At 35.1% G+C, this 17797-nt stretch overlaps 1 long non-coding RNA gene across 1 annotated transcript in view; it reads right to left on the bottom strand.

The window, feature by feature from the left end:
* LOC127547078 (uncharacterized) overlaps positions 1 to 17561 on the bottom strand; it is a 58138-nt gene extending 40577 nt beyond the window's left edge. Inside the window, exon 1 of the long non-coding RNA XR_007950064.1 lies at positions 17471 to 17561. This is a non-coding gene — a long non-coding RNA (uncharacterized LOC127547078). The remainder of the gene's footprint in view (positions 1 to 17470) is intronic.
* Positions 17562 to 17797: the final 236 nt, after the last annotated feature.

Below are 17797 nucleotides of genomic sequence, written 5' to 3'. Positions count from 1 at the left end.
ATATTTTTGCCACTTTATTTTATAGGGTTTCTTCCTTCCTTCCTTCCTTCCTTTCTTTCTTTCTTTTTTTTCTTCTTTCTTTCTTTCTTTTGAACACAATTAATATGGAAATATATTTTATGTGATTTCACATGGATAATGACTATCATATTGCTTTCCTTCTTAATGGGTAAAGGAAGGAGTAGAGGGACAGAAAGAATTTGGAACTCAAAATTTTTTAAATTAACATTTATTAAATAAATGAATGAATGGATAGAAAGATAGATAGATATATAGAAGTTTTAAAATCTCCATTTGGGTCTGTTTCTTTTGTTTGTGGTCCGTGAACCAATGACTATTTATATTGTGCATGGTTTTAAAAGAACTATGTCTGCCTTTTTACATTTGTTTACAATATCTCAATTCCCCAAGACTGTCAATTTTTGTAAAATCTCTATGTGTTACTGAGAAATATTTAATTTCTTTTGCTTACACATTTAAAAATGTCTTTTACCTTTAGTTTAAAAGTTAAACTCTTCTAATTAACTCTAGTCTCTCCAACAAGTTGTTGAACTCCATATTTTTCCTTTTATTTATCTTTCAGTTCTACTTATTCAAAACTGAGAGAGGGTTATTGAAGTTTTGGGTCATTATTATTTTACTGTCTATATCTTCTTGTAGTTCAGCTAATTTATATGCCAAGGCATCTGGAGTATATAAGTTCATTAATGATGTTTACTTGTCATCTATGTTTCCTTTAATCATAATGTAGTTTCCTTGTTTATCTTTTTTTTTAATTTTTAAATGTTTGCTATTGCTTTGACAGCCAGTATGACTACAATGTCTGTGTTTTTTTTTAATTCACTTGATGCATAATATTTTTTCTATCCCCTCAGTTTTATTTTGCAGATGTCTATTTAATAACAAATAACCCCCCAACAAGTTGTAGGGGGTTATTTGTTATTTAATCTGTCACTCTTTTTAGTTTTATTAGATTGTTTAATCCATTCACATTTAAAGTTACAGTTGGATTTATGTTTTCCTCCATTTGTTTCTAATGTTAAGTTTTTAAGTTATTATTTTCCTTCTTCCATTATAAATACAGCATTAGATTCAGTTACTTTAACTTAATCTTTTTTCAAGATGTCTCTATTCCCTCTGTAACTCTTCCCCAATCCCCCAATTTTCGCCAACATTTTCCTTTGGAATTTCCTTAATAATTCCTTTTTCTTTCCTATTTTGATTTGGTTATTTAATTCTTTCCTTCTTTTTTCTCTCAGTTATACAGATTCCCCCTTCTCTCTTTCAACTAATCCTGTTTATTAGTAGTTTTTTTTTTTATTTTATCTTTGCAACCCTTTTAAGAAAGGATTCTCCTCATTTTATTCTCCTATATCCTCTCTTTTTATCCTTGACTTTCATTCTCTAGTTTGTGACTCCTACAATTATCTAGTTCCTCTCTATTATCTGTATCCCTTCATTTTGAACTCTCTCCTCTAGATAGTTTCTGCCATTGTGTTATAGTGTTTGCTCCATGGATTCATCTTTTCCATCATATCTCACTCTAAGAACAATGCCATTTCCTGTAAATGATAGGATGAGAGTAGTTCACCCTCTCCTCATGTATCTGATTATTCATTCTGCCATTGATCTATATTCTCCTTTAGTTACTTTATTCTTCATTACCTTCAAATTCCTACCTGGGTCTATGTCCTCTAACTTTTTTAGGTGGCAGTTTTCCTTAGAAGTTCCAACTCCCTCACTCATGAGATAGGATAAATACTGTTTTAAGACATTAAGTCATCTAGACAATACCCAGTATAATGTCCCCATCTCCTTTCACAAAAAGCTGTCTTCATCCATAAGAACATTCATTAGTGGAACTCTTTTCTGCCATCAAAACAAGAAACACCTCCTTTCTTTTCTATTTACATTCCTTCCCTCATTTCTTTACCTACTTCTGTCCAGATTTTTCTCTTCCTAAAAAATTACAGGAGTCACCTTTTCCTCCCCACTAGCCCTCAATATGAATCATTATCATATATTTCTCTTTTCCTCTACTCTCTTTCCCACCACATGTATTTTCCCACTTTGTAAAGTAATCCCACCAAAAAAAAAAAAGCCACTTTAATCTACTTCTACACAATTTATCTCTGAATTCTGTCCATAACTCTCAAGGCTCCACTAATACCACTACGCAACTTCCATCATCACTCCAACCCCTGGGTAAATTTAAAAAGAAGACTCTTACTGGTGTCTTTATTATCACTCTGTTGCTATTGCTGCCCTTAACTCCTTCATTGAATACTCTACCTCACTTCCATGCATTCATTAACTTCTCCATCATTTTCTATTGTCTATAGTATTTGAGAAGCAATTAATTTCTTTAGATCAGATTTTCTTTCTATAAAAATACATTGAGGGGCAGCTAGATGGGCCAATGGATAGAGCACTGGTCCTGGAGTTGGAGGACCTGAGTTCAAAAACAACCTCAGACACTTAATACTTCCTAGCTGTGCAACCCTGAGCAATTCACTTAATCCCAATTGCCTCTCAAAAATTTTAAAAAATGCATCAAAAACTCTTTATTATTGAACATCCATCTTTTTCTATTTCAGGTAAAGTTCAGATTTGCAGGGTAGATCATCTTGGACTACACCCTAAACTCCTATTACTGTTTGGAGCATGCTTTTCCATTCCCTTCTGCATTTTCTAATAGTTGTCAAATAATCTTATGTTTTTCAAACATCTTTTCATTCAAATTTCATCCAGTAGTTTCTCTTGGTGGCAGAACTTGTTGCTTTTGAATTGAATTGTTAAATTTAACCACTATCTCTCTTAGAACTTGCAAGTTTCTAGAGAGAACATATGAATTCTTTTGAGTGGCATTTCATCTTCCATGTCCAGACTCTTTGGGCAGTTTCCGTATATTATCTCTTGTATTATGATGTCCAAGGTTTTTTTAACTTGCTTTCTTCTGGGAAAGCTATAGTCCTTAAGTTGTCTCTACAGGTCTTGTTTTTGAGATCATTATATTTTCTTGTATAGAGATTTTGTTTTACTTTAATGTTATTGGGTTCAATTTTGGTTCTTGTCTTTTTGCTTCTCATCTAAATTGTCTTTCACTTTCTGTGTATTTCTATTTCCAATAAAATATTCTGTGGGTGTGGGTGTATTTTTAATGAGAAATTGTCATAGACCAAGGTTTCTATTCTGCCAATTATTCCTGCTATGTAGGTCATAAAATTTGCTCTTATAAGTCTTATTTCTCTTTTAAAGTACTTGGGAACAGTAGATGCTGTGGTTCCATGTTTTCTTCAAAATCATAGGATACTTTGTTTCATCAAGCAATGGATAATTTTCCTTTGTTTTATAGTGTTTAATATTAGATATTATGGATGGAGTTCAATAAATGATTGGACTCATTTACTAGATCTGGAGGACATATTTCCTTCTGCTGTCAATGATTTCCTTGTTGATTTATCAGCTTATAGTCAAGGTCTTTGAATTCTTCTTCCTAAGATTTTTGGGAATTTAAATATTTATTTTTCCCTTTATTTCCGCCTATTTCTCAATTCTGGGTTCCTCCCCATTGATGTGGGCTCCCCAGGAGCTAAATTTTCAAGCATATCAACCTTTTTTTATTCTGGGCAATTCATGGTTCACCAGCTTTGGGATCTATCTCCAAAGGATTTTTGAGGGGATAGAACTGGCCTCAATTGGATTCTAAGATCTTTTCCTCAGGCATATTGGAGTGGTATATAATGCCACATAGCCCCCAACTCATGGTATCCTGTCCTATTCCTCAGTTCTCTGGCGTAGCAATTTAAAACACTGCTATATTGGTCCCACTATAGGCAGGCATAATTTCTGTCATTTGGAGTTTGTGTCTCCAAGGCTGAGAGGAGTTAGGTGATGTTGGGACATCAGGTTGAGCCCAATTTCAACCATAAGTCTAAAAGTTGTTGCCCATTCCCTCTGTTCCTCTGCTGTCCTCATAGATCTTTTGCAGCACAAGATGTTGCCATGGCACTGACCACTGAGGCGCTAATAAACTTTCATAGCCTGGACCAGATCTGTGATAGCATGGAGAATTGGGAAGGAGTCTAACAGGGTAGAGGATTGGATTTTGTTGCAATCATATGGGTCAGGTACTTTAGTCATTTAGTGAAGTCTCACTGCCAGTATCGTGGTGAGCAATGGGAATGTCCTGATGTGTGAGGCCAGGATATATTTCATGGTTTGTTTGTTTGTTTTTTTAACCTTTTAAGGGTTTCAAGTATCCTAGATCGTAGAGATAACTGAAGATGGTTTACCTTGGGTGAATAATTTCTATTTTGAAGAAGTTTGAAATATCATGAGGATCAGAGAAAATGTCTAACTCTGCATCTTGTGGGTTACATGCCTCAGAATTTCATAATGATTTTGTGTATTTTGTATGTACTTTTAAGTGTCCCTGACATCTCTCCAAGTAAGCTCCTTGAGAGCTTACTGTTTCATTTTTGTCTCTACATTCATAGAATCTGGCACATGGTAAGCACTTAATAAATGTTTATTGGTTAATTGATTGATTATGAATAGTTATAGCTCAGCTCTAGTATTTTAACTGGTTTTTTTGGCTAGAAGATTCCAAATATAAATTATATTCATTTAGCAACCCTGGTTCCCCCAGTCCCTCCCTTAGTCTATATGTCTTGTGTACACATGCACATAGTTGCCAAAAATTTTGTCAGCACTCAACACACATTAAAGAAGGAGGAGGGTGATGGAAAAGCCATGGCCAAGCCAGAGAATAGGCTTAATAGGAATTTATCTGTGTGTTTCTGTGTGTGTATGTGTGTGTGACTTAGAAGAAAGCTGCCTGTCTCCAGAGACTGATTTGGGGTTCACTGGGCCCCAGACTTCAGAAGAGAAATCAGACCCAGTACTGGAAACTTGCTACGCACACACACATACGCACACACATTCTTTTCTACCGCTCACCAGAGGCACAGTATCAAGTGTTGGCACTGAGAATATGGTGGTGGAGAAAGAAATTGTCTGCAGTTGTAGCTAACCAGTAACAGATGGAAGGGGAAGAACACCGTGTACTAGTGGGGTGGGGGAAAGAACATGTTCCTTCATCTAATTTGGGACACGTTTGAGTGTCCTCAATTAATGGATCATAGGTCAAGAAGAAAGAAGCATAGACACAAAGAACAGACTCCCATTGGGGACAGAGGTGACACGATCAGAAGGCTCCTTGGGTCAAGAGGGATCTAGGTTTTTAAAAAAAAAAAAACTTTCAAGCCAAGCCATGGCTACCCATTGCTATTTTGTATTTAAAAGTTATGTCCTTGATGATCAATAAATCACATGTCAGTCAACTCTGCCTGCTAGAAAGGTGGGCAGTATCATAATTCAAGGCAGAGACTTTCATTTCAACAATTCTATTGAGCACAATAAATAAATAAATTTCATTAATTTCTTTTTTTTACACTACCTACATCCCCAATTTACCTCTCTCTCTTCTTTTATCTAATCCTAGAAAGACACCACTTCTAAGAAAGAATTTTAAAAAGGGAAAGGAAGCATTCATCACAACAAACAAATTGAAAAAGTTTATCTTATGCTGTGTCCTGCACCCCTAGTGTTTCACCTCTAAAAGAAAAGGAGAGAAGCCATTGTATCTCCTTTGTTTTCACAGAGGAGCAATGATGTCACTGATTAATGTCTTGTGCATAAATTGGATTTAAGTGAGGCAGAATTGCACTAAGTCGTTAACCTCTCTCTCTTCCTGAGTCCTTGAAGCCCTGTGGCAGGACAAAAGTCAAGATGACTGGCAATGACTAAGGATGCAGTGAATGACCTTGTTGTTGTCAATGTCAAGCTCTAAATGTTTTACAGTGCCTGCTCCGGCCACCTTTGTGGCTATTGGAACAAATTGTTCTCACTCATCCATTCCACTGGAAAGTCTTCACATGCTTGGGGTAGATGTCCCCCTAACTCACCAATGGATTTGAGACTTGTAATTGTTCTCAACTCTTATGCTTGCTGAGCCCTTTTCAGGACTACTCATTCACCTTTGGGGTCCATCTGATACAACGAACACTCACCTGTGGCTCCAAAAAGTTGTAGCATACACAGCAGCTACATCCCAGTAAGTACTAGTAGTGGTAGTAGTAGTAGTAGTAGTAGTAGTAGTAGTAGTAGTAGTAGTAGAGTGGTAGTAGTAGGAATAGAAGTAGTGATAGTGATAGTAATAGTACTAATAGTAGTAGTAGTGATAGTAATAGTAGTAGTAATAGTAGTAGTAGTAGTAGTAGTAGTAGTAGTAGTAGTGGTGATAGTGATAATAGTTGTAGTAGTGGTAGTAGTATTGGTAGTAGTAATAGTAGTAAAGTGGTAGTAGTAGTAATAGAAGTAGTGATAGTGATAGTAGTAATAGTAGTAGTGGTGATTGTAGTAGTAGTAGTCATTGTGATGATAATAATAGTAGTAATAATAGTGATAGTGATAGTGGTAGTACTAATAGTAGTAGTGATAGTAATAGTAGTAGTAGTAATAGTGAAGTGATAGTAGTATTGATAGTAGAAATAGGTGATGGTGGTAGTAGTAATAGTAGTGATAGTAGTAATAGAAGTAGTGATAGTGATAATAGTAGTAGTAATAGAAGTAGTGATAGTGATAGTAGTAGTAGTAGTAATAATGATAGTGATAATAGTAGTAGTAATAGTAGTAGTGATAGTAGTAGTAGTAGTATTGATAGTAGTAGTAATAGAAGTAGTGATAGTGATAGTAGTATTAGTAGTAATAGTGATAGTGATAATAGTAGTAGTAGTAATAGTGGTAATAGTAATGGTAGTAGTCGTGGTGGTGGTAGTAATGGTAGTAGTAGTAGTAATAATAGTAGTGATGGTAGTAGCAGTAGTAGTAGTAGTAATAGTAGTAATTAATAACTAGCATTTATGTAGCACTTTACAATTTGTAAAGAGATTTCATGATAGTATCTCATTTTGTCCTGTAGATTAACCTATATTCTTTTAAAGATGAGAAAAATGATTCCCCGGGATAGTGACTTATCCAGTCACTAACATAATCATGAATGCAGGGATTTAATAACAAGGTCAGATCTAGAAGCCAGGGGCTCTTACTCCATATTCAGTGCTCTTGAAGAAAGAACTAGAGTTGGGATACAGAGAAGAACTTTTCATCTTCCCATTTAGCTACCACATGAGTGGGTATTTCTGTTTTCTTGATTAGAAAGGCAAATCCTAAAATCCCCCACCTCCTTCTACTTCAATGGACCTTTTAGACTCTGAGCATTATATGCTTCAGAGAGGATGTTAGAGGATTTCATTGTTTAGAACCTGTTCAAAACAGAAACCATAGGGGATAGTTTAGAAGCTTAAAGAAAGAGGAACTGACTAGAAGACTCCCCTAAGATTTTCTTCCTTCAGGACCTCTTCAGTTCTATACTATTCCAACTTTTATAAGAGAAGACAACTTTTACTTGGCCTCAGCTCCCACCATTTATTGCTATTCTGCCCTTGCATTCAATCTTGATGTCCTTGGTATATTTTTTTAAGTTACAACAAACCCAAAAAAACACCCAAGAAGTGTAGCATAGGCATGACAGAGAAAGTTTTCTGGAGACATATTTCAAGGACCCCAGCAATGGGGTCCATGGAAAACAAAAGCATAAAGGCATAAAGTTTATTCTCCAAGCTCCTAAACATTCTTCTCTCCCATTTTTCTTTTTTTCAAGTATTCTTTTTCCTATCTTCAAGTTCCTAATGCATCTAGCTCCATTTCCCTCTCACCCTCTGCAAACATGCTCATTGGAAATTTTAAATATATATCATTTTCTATTTCAGTGTGAAATTGTCAAACCTCAGAGAGTGGATTTGCAGCCTTGCCTCTTACAGAACACTACAGGAAATCTTTGTCCTCTTAGAGGAATCTCATGCATCAGTAAGACCTGAAGAAGTTAATTTGAAAGACAATAGTCCTTCTTGGTGACTCAAAAACAGGACCATGTAGGCAGCTGTCTACAAAGTTTCTGACTAGAAGGGGAACAACTCTCCGGACTCATATCAGTAATGTCAATTTGATTCACTTCATTCAGTTCAATTCAATTGAACAGGAATTTTTTGAGAAACTGCAAGGCACTGTGCTAGACTGAGAATTCAAAAAGAAAAAAAAATTGCAATCTTAGTAGTTTCAAGCCTAATGGAGGCAGTGGAGTAGATACAGCATATACACAAATAAATATGATGCAAAATAGAAAATGACAGGGACAATGGTAACAGAAATTCAATATGAGACAAGTTAGAAAATAGAAAACAAGCCTCAAGGTATTTGGGTCATTTGGTTTAGATGAACTACATCCTTAAATATTGAGAAGTGTGTCAGGTAGGACTACTGCACCACTATTGAGAATCTTTGAAATAACAGTGAGACCATTACTATTTAATATTGTATTAGAAATGCTATCTTTGGCAATAAGAGTTGAGAAAGAGATTAAAGGAATAAGAATAGGCAATGAGGAAACCAAATTATCACTCTTTGCTGATGATATGATGGTATACCTAGAGAACCCCAGAGAGTCTACTAAAAAGTTATTAGAAACAATACACACCTTTAGCAAAGTTCAGGACAAAATAAACCTACATAAGTCATCAGCATTCTTATATATCACTAACAAAACCCAACAGTTAGAGTTACAAAGAGAAATTCCATTTAAAGTAACTACTGATTGTATAAAATATTTAGGAATCTATCTGCCAAGGGAAAACCAGAAACTTTATGAGCAAAACTACAAAACACTTTCCACACAAATTAAGTCTGATCTAACCAACTGGAAAAATATTAAATGCTCTTGGATTGGGCAAGCAAATATAATAAAGATGACAATACTACCTAAACTAATCTATTTATTTAGCGCTATACCAATCAGACTCCCAAAAAACTAGGTTTTGATGACTTAGAAAAAATAATAACAAAGTTCATATGGAAAAACAAAAGGTCAAGAATTTAAAGGGAATTAATGAAAAAAAAATCAAATGAAGGTGGCCTAGCTGTACCAGATCTAAAATTATATTATAAAGCAGCAGTTACTAAAACCATCTGGTATTGACTAAGAAATAGACTAGTTGATCAATGGAACAGGTTAGGTTCAAAGGACAAAACAGCCAATAATTTTAATTATCTAGTGTTTGACAAACCCAAAGACCCCAGTTTTTCAGATAAGAATGCATTATTTGACAAAAATTGCTGGGAAAATTGGAAATTAGTATGGCAGAAACTAGGCATTGACCCATACTTAACACCATACACTAAGATAAGGTCAAAAATGGGGTCATGACCTAGGCATAAAGAATGAGATTATAAATAAATTGGAAGAACATAGGATAACTTACCTCTCAGACTTGTGGAAAAGGGAGGAATTTATGACCAAAGAAGAACTAGAGATCACTATTAACCACAAAATAGAAAATTTTGATTATATCAAATTGAAAAGGTTTTGTACAAACAAAACAAATGCAGACAAGATTAGAAGGGAAACAATAAACTGGGAAAACATTTTTACAGCCAAAGGTTCTGATAAAGGCCTCATTTCCAAAATATATAGAGAACTGACTCTAATTTATAAGAAATCAAGCCATTCTCCAATTGATAAATGGTCAAAGGATATGAACAGACAATTCTCAGACGAAGAAATTAAAATTATTTACAGACATATGAAAATATGCTCCAAATCATTATTAATCAGAGAAATGTAAATTAAGGCAACTCTGAGATACGACTATACACCTATCAGATTGGCTAGAATGACAGGGAAAGATAATGCGGAATGTTGGAGGGGATGTGGGAAAACAGGGACACTGATACGTTGTTGGTGGAATTGTGAATACATCCAGCCATTCTGGAGAGCAATTTGGAACTATGCTCAAAAAGTTATCAAACTGTGCATACCCTTTGACCCAGCAGTGTTTCTACTGGGCTTATACCCCAAAGAGATACTAAAGAAGGGAAAGGGACCTGTATGTGCCAAAATGTTTGTGGCAGCCCTGTTTGTAGTGACTAGAAGCTGGAAAATGAATGGATGCCCATCAATTGGAGAATGGTTGAGTAAATTGTGGTATATGAACGTTATGGAATATTATTGTTCTGTAAGAAATGACCAGCAGGATGAATACAGAGAGACTTGACAAGACTTACATGAACTGATGCTAAGGGAAATGAGCAGAATCAGGAGATCATTATATACCTCAACAACGATACTGTTTGAGGATGTATTCTGATGGAAGTGGTTCTCTTCAACAAAGATATCTCACAGTTTCAACTGATCAAAGATGGCCAGAAGCAGCTACACCCAAAGAAAGAACACTGGGAAATGAATATAAACTGCTTGCATTTTTGTTTTTCTTCCCGGGTTATTTATACCTTCTGAATCCAATTCTCCCTGTGCAACAAGAAAACTGTTCAGTTCTACATACATATATTGTATCTAGGATATATTGTAACCTATTTAACATGTAAAGGACTGCTTGCCATCTGGTGGAGGGGGTGGAAGGAGGGAAGGAGAAAATCGGAACAAAAGTGAGTGCAAGGGATAATGCTGTAAAAAATTACCCTGGCATGGATTCTGTCAATAAAAAGTTATTTTAAAAAATACCAAAAAAAAAAAAAAAGAAAAGAAAAAAGAAAGAAAGAAAGAAATAATAGTGAGAAAAGGAATGACAGCACAGATTAAAAAGAGGCAAATGTTATCCCAATAATTCTTTTAAACAAGATCTGAAGACTATAATCTAATGATCCTGACCTCAATTCTTGATAGCAAAATTGTAGAATATCTTTTTAAAGGGAGCACATTAGAAAAGACATCAGTGACCAGACAATGTGGCTTCATCAAGTATAGACAATAATGGATTGACCTCTTTTTGTTTCATTATAGAGTGACTAAGCTAGATCAGGGAAATTCTATAGAAATAGTATACCTATATTTTATTAAAAGATTTGATAAAATTTCATGCTTTCTTAAGCAGAAAAGATAGAAAGACATGAATTAGGTAATAATGATTGTAGAATTATACAACTTGGAAAACACCTTCTGACAAAAAAAGAAAAAGAAAAAAATAAGTCAACAAGCATTTATTATGTTCCACCCTTCAATGGGGCTTAAACAAAACAACTGCTCTAGCATAGAATAATACAGAATATTCAACATTATGCTTGTGCTATTCATTAAAGATCTCTCTTTAAGCTGACCTCTACCCATTAAAGACCATTCTTTTGATTATTCATCTAATTGTGAATCTACCAAATAACACTATCATCTACCTTGTATCATCTCTGATGTGTCCGTGAACATAGGAAAAAATCTAAATATACTATGTCTCTGGCCTTCCCTGATTTACCAGTCAAGTAACCCTATTAATTAAAAAAAATGAAGTTAATCTGATATGACTTGTTGTTGAATGAGCCATGTAGTTTCTTGATGACCACTATTATTTCTCTTTCTAAATGTTTACAATGAGTTTTACTGATATTATTGGTGTTATTATCAACATAATGACAAAATAGAATTTTATGGTCTATCATTGCTGAATTCCCAAACTCAAGTGTAGCTCACTATTCCATAGTTTGTGAACTAAATTCTATTCTCTTTTTGATAATTGAAAATTTTGCTCTTCTCCAATTCTGCAGTTTCTCTTCTATTTACACACTCTTGCAAAAATCATTGAAAGCAGGGGCAGATAGGTGGTGCAGTAGATAGAGCACCAGCCCTTAAGTTAGGAAGACCTGAGTTCAAATCTGGCCTCAAACACTTAACACTTGCTAGCTATATGACCCTGACCAAGTCACTTGACCCCAACTGCCTCAACAAAAAAAAAAAAAAAAGAAAGAAAGAAAAGAAAGAAAAGAAAGAAAGAAAGAAAGAAAGAAAAAAGAAAGAAAGAAGAAAGAAAGAAGAAAGAAAGAAAGAAAAGAAAGAAAGAAAGAAAGAAAGAAAAGAAAAAAGAAAGAAAAATCATTGAAAACAGTTAGTAGTTGTGCCCATTTTCCATAAAGCAGGATGTAGTTTGTTCCATCCTGGTGCTTTAGACTCATCTAGGAGTTCCTCACTTATATATTGGATCTCAACTCTTTGATGCTTATATTTTCTATCTTTACCAATCAAATTTCATTCTTTTAGAAGACAAATAGAAACAAAATAAAAGTTCAATAGTTCCAACTTCTATCAATTTTCTATTATCGTTGTCCCATTCACACTGCAAAGCCATCCTCTACAATCTAAATGAAGATCCCGAATCAACCTTTTAAGACTAAACCAAGGAGCTAAAACAGAATCCAAAATTCAGGTTTAAGTCTTCATTCACAGTGGAAAGCCAGAATTTTGTCACTGAACCAATAAAGTGGCAGAAAATTCTACCTCCACTACAGGAAAAGTTGGCAAGTAAGCTTAGGAGGCCTAGCTAAAGTTTCACACCTACTATTAAACACCAGGGAAGAAAACCAGACAAGTAATTTGATTCTATTAAATTCAACAAGCATTTATTATGTTCCACCCTTCACTGGGGCTTAAACAAAACAACTGCTCTAGCATAGAATAATACAGAATATTCAACATTATGCTTGTGCTATTCATTAAAGATCTCTCTTTAAGCTGACCTCTACCCATTAAAGACCATTCTTTTGATTATTCATCTAATTGTGAATCTACCAAATAACACTATCATCTACCTTGTATCATCTCTGATGTGTCCGTGAACATAGGAAAAAATCTAAATATACTATGTCTATGGCCTTCCCTGATTTACCAGTCAAGTAACCCTATTAATTAAAAAAAAATGAAGTTAATCTGATATGACTTGTTGTTGAATGAGCCATGTAGTTTCTTGATGACCACTATTATTTCTCTTTCTAAATGTTTACAATGAGTTTTACTGATATTATTGGTGTTATTATCAACATAATAACAAAATAGAATTTTATGGTCTATCATTGCTGAATTCCCAAACTCAAGTGTAGCTCACTATTCCATAGTTTGTGAACTAAATTCTATTCTCTTTTTGATAATTGAAAATTTTGCTCTTCTCCAATTCTGCAGTTTCTCTTCTATTTACACACTCTTGCAAAAATCATTGAAAGCAGGGGCAGATAGGTGGTGCAGTAGATAGAGCACCAGCCCTTAAGTTAGGAAGACCTGAGTTCAAATCTGGCCTCAAACACTTAACACTTGCTAGCTATATGACCCTGACCAAGTCACTTGACCCCAACTGCCTCAACAAAAAAAAAAAAGAAAGAAAGAAAAAAGAAAGAAAAGAAAGAAAGAAAGAAAGAAAGAAAGAAAGAAAGAAAGAAAGAAAGAAAGAAAGAAAGAAAGAAAGAAAGAAAGAAAGAAAGAAAGAAAGAAAGAAAGAAAGAAAGAAAAATCATTGAAAACAGTTAGTAGTTGTGCCCATTTTCCATAAAGCAGGATGTAGTTTGTTCCATCCTGGTGCTTTAGACTCATCTAGGAGTTCCTCACTTATATATTGGATCTCAACTCTTTGATGCTTATATTTTCTATCTTTACCAATCAAATTTCATTCTTTTAGAAGACAAATAGAAACAAAATAAAAGTTCAATAGTTCCAACTTCTATCAATTTTCTATTATCGTTGTCCCATTCACACTGCAAAGCCATCCTCTACAATCTAAATGAAGATCCCGAATCAACCTTTTAAGACTAAACCAAGGAGCTAAAACAGAATCCAAAATTCAGGTTTAAGTCTTCATTCACAGTGGAAAGCCAGAATTTTGTCACTGAACCAATAAAGTGGCAGAAAATTCTACCTCCACTACAGGAAAAGTTGGCAAGTAAGCTTAGGAGGCCTAGCTAAAGTTTCACACCTACTATTAAACACCAGGGAAGAAAACCAGACAAGTAATTTGATTCTATTAAATTCAACAAGCATTTATTAAGTGCTTACAATTGCCAGGTACTATGCAAGACAATGGGGGTATAAAGACCAAAATGGAAATTGACACCTCCTTCTCTAGATTTCCCTAGTAGGGGAATTGGTTTTCCTGTTTAATACATAGAATCCAGAATCTGAGTTGGACCCAACCTCAAAGGACTTCTAAGTCAACTCCTATCTGAACACAGTCCCCTGCCACATCATCTCTGACAAAGGCTGGACAAGGAATTAAATGAGATAAAGATACTAGGAAATGGAATGAAGGTACTCGCTCCTTATTAGCACACTGAGTACAATCTGTCAGAGAGGAGCTCTTAAGGAGCCCAATAAGGAACTGAAAATTGAGTGGATGCTCATTAGTTGGGGAATGACTGAATAAATTACCGTACATGAATGTAGCGTAATATTATTGTTCTATAAGAAATGGTGAGCAGGCTGATTTCAGAAAAGTCTGGAAAGACTTACATGAACTTATACTAAGTGAACAGTGAACAGAATCAAGAGAACATTGCACATACTGAGAATAAGATTATGTGATTTTCAAGTATGATGGACTTGGCTATTCTCAACAATAATTCAAGACAATTCCAATAGATATGGAATGGAAAATGCCATCTGCATCAGGGGAGACAGCTATATAGACTCAATATGGATGACAGCATATTTTCACATTTTGTTTTTGTTTTTTTCTTTCTCATGTTTTTTATTCCTTTTGGTCTGATTTTTCTTATACAACATGACAATTATGGAAATATGTTTAAAAGAATAGCACATATTTAACCTATATCAGATTGTTTGCTGCTTTGGGGAAGAGGGAAGTCAGAAAGGGAAGGAGAAAAATTTGAGACACAGAGGTTTACAAAAATGAATGTTGAACACTATCTTTGCATGTATTTGGAAAAATAAAATGCTATTGAGGGTAAAAAACTCTAAAATAACTATAAACCTGTAAAAATAAATAAATGAGGTACAGCTGTAATAAACAAATAAAAATAAAAAGGGTGTGGGCCAGTAACCTCTTCATTTGTTATCTGGCTGTAATTCTTTGGATTTTACCACACCCTGTATTAGATACTTCCCCCACATTCTCCTTTTATAATCTTTTCATGGATTGTCCTCCCCCCTCCTATTAGATTATAAGCTCCTTGGAGACAGAAACAGTCTTTCTTTTGTTCATATTTGTATCCCCAGCACTTAACAAAGCACCAGGCTTATGTTAGGTACTATTGAATGCCTGACTGGCAGCCTTCATTTGTGAATCACAAGTGCTAGAGCTACTTCCTTAGTTGCCTATTCTGGTTTTAGACAACTATCATTGATAAATTGATTGTTTTTATATTTTTCAGACATGAGCTGTTCAAGAATTATTTGACTTTCTTTCCCCCAAGGAGTAGAGAGATATGAAAAAGAGAAAAAATAAATTTTTGTTAATAAAACTTTTTAATAAAAAAAGTTTTATCTTATATTGAAGGGAAATTTTGTTTTCTAAAAATGTCATTCATTGATCAATGGGAAGAGCCACTCAATTTAGCAAATCAATCATTCAAGCACTTATGAAATTAATTACCTATTATGTGTTGGGTACTATGCTAAGCATAAGCACAAGGGATACACAGATGAAAGAAAGAAACAAAGAGAAAATCCCTGATCTTAAAGAATTTATATTCATGGTTAATAAATATTTATTAAGCACCAACCTTGGGCAATGACCTGATAAATTACAGCAATTTTTTGGCATGGGTCTTCTAGCTACTGAGTAAAGCAACCTACGTTTCCCAAGTCTTTGGCTCCTACTGATCCAAAAGCTAAAGGCAAATCTATTTCCAAAGGGTCAAACACTTGTCTCTGGTGGCAAATATTAAAAGGTAACTTGATGATCACATCATCTATCTATGCAAAAGCAGGGCCAAGTAGTAGAACCACCATAGTATAAACCAGGTAAGTCTGACATATTATATTACATTATTATATCCCTGGTTCTACTACTATGTGACTTTGGGTGCAGTTTTCTTCCTTTCTTTCTTTTTTCTTTCTTTCTTTCTTTTTTTTTTTGGGGGGGGAGGGGACAGGGAGGGAGGAGGCCTGAGGTAATTGAGGTTAAGTGACTTGCCCAGGGTCACACAGCCAGGAAGTGCTAAGTGTCTGAGACCAGATTTGAACTCAGGTCCTCCTGAATTCAGGAGGTGCTCTAGCCACTGCACCACCTAGCTGCCCCTGCAGTTTTATTTCTATAGGTGTGAATTTTTAATATGTAAAATATAAATGATAGTGAACCTTCAATCAACAAGCCATAATATGCATCAGGCACTGTCCTAGGTGCTGATGGTAGAAAGATAGAAACAATCCCTGTCTTCAGGGAGTTTATATTCTAACAAGAAAATAATAATTTTATTTAAGAGCATATTGAAAAGCATAAAATGTTATGCAAATATAAAAGGTTATTTATTAAGTATCTGCAACCCAATTTATACTAAATAAAAAGCATTAGAAGCCCATATAGAAACTTATGTTCTAGTTGTTAAAGAAGCATGCCACATAACAAAAGTATTTTACAAGTGGACAGGACTTTATTTTCATCTAGTCTTGCAGCCTCATTTTAATGATGATGAAATTGAAGCCCAAAGAAGGAAAAGACCAACATCAGAAGATAACTTGCTGCTAGAACCTGAATTTGAACCTGAGTCACCTAACTTAACAATTCCAGACTCTCTCCATCATGCCATGCTGGCTAATATGATGGCACAGTGCCATGAGAAATGAAAAAAGGAGCTTACTCAGGAATACAAGAAGTACTTGGTAGATTTTCAGTGAGTTTTTTGGGAGATGAGCCTCCAGAAAAATCAAAGCTTTAGCACCACCTAGTGAAACTATGCCTAGTCCTGGAGAAGAGCCCCTTCTAGGACAGTCTCAGTCCATCACCAACTGCCCTTGTTCCAAAGGGATATCATGGTGCTGCTCTCTAGGATCTTATCAAAAATATCTATAGGCCATTAAAATCTAGCATTGGAAAGGATCATTGAGGGTCTCAGAGGTTAGTACACCTCCCTGATGAAGGTCTCATGAGAGAAAGAGGGTAAAAACTGAGAATGACTCATTTCCTAGAGCTGCAGTTGGGGGGGGGGGAATCTTCTAAGAGTATCATCTCAAGATTGTCTCCAGGAGCCCTTTATTTTTCTTTCTCTATATAGTAGAATATAAGCTCCTTTTGTTTTGTTTTATCCCCCATATCTTGCACATAGTAGGCATTTAGTGTATTCTTACTGAATTATCTCCTGGGCAAGTACACTCTCAATAGAAAGGCAGCCTACCTGAAGTATACTTCCCCCTGAAACTACGTGATATCCTATGGAAACACAATATGCAACAATGGGATCAATGCATGACATTCTTTCTCTTTCCTATTAGACCAAAAGTAAATATAGAATATATGGAATATAAAGGTATATAAATCACTAAATTCTTCCCTGTTTTGTTTTGTTTTTAAGAAAGAACTCCATAAGAAGATATGGCTTATCAACTACAGGACACTAATTCTCTACTCACACAACTCCAATCCACTTCCTATTCACAAATCCCATCTTCTCCTTGAAGCCTTCACAGACAACCCCAATCCATCTTTAGAACCTGAGGATGCATTCTCTTAAATTGTTCTCTCCAGGGACAACATAGAACAATGAAAGCCTGGGAGTCTAAACATTTGAATTCTATTCACCCCTCTGATTCTGACTCCATATGTTATCTACTCCAGCCAGGGCTTCAGTTTCTTCAATCTTCAAACTCCAAGGGTATTCCTCCTATACATGTTTATAAGATACAACCCCAGCCTTTCCTAGGGCTCAGGGTTAAACATTCTAGGCAAAGTTGGCAGGT

This window comes from Antechinus flavipes, chromosome 2, assembly GCF_016432865.1.
Source record: "Antechinus flavipes isolate AdamAnt ecotype Samford, QLD, Australia chromosome 2, AdamAnt_v2, whole genome shotgun sequence".
Lineage (NCBI taxonomy): Eukaryota > Metazoa > Chordata > Mammalia > Dasyuromorphia > Dasyuridae > Antechinus > Antechinus flavipes.
The sequence above is the reverse complement of the archived record's forward strand: the minus strand, read 5'-3'. Positions and strand labels throughout refer to the sequence as shown.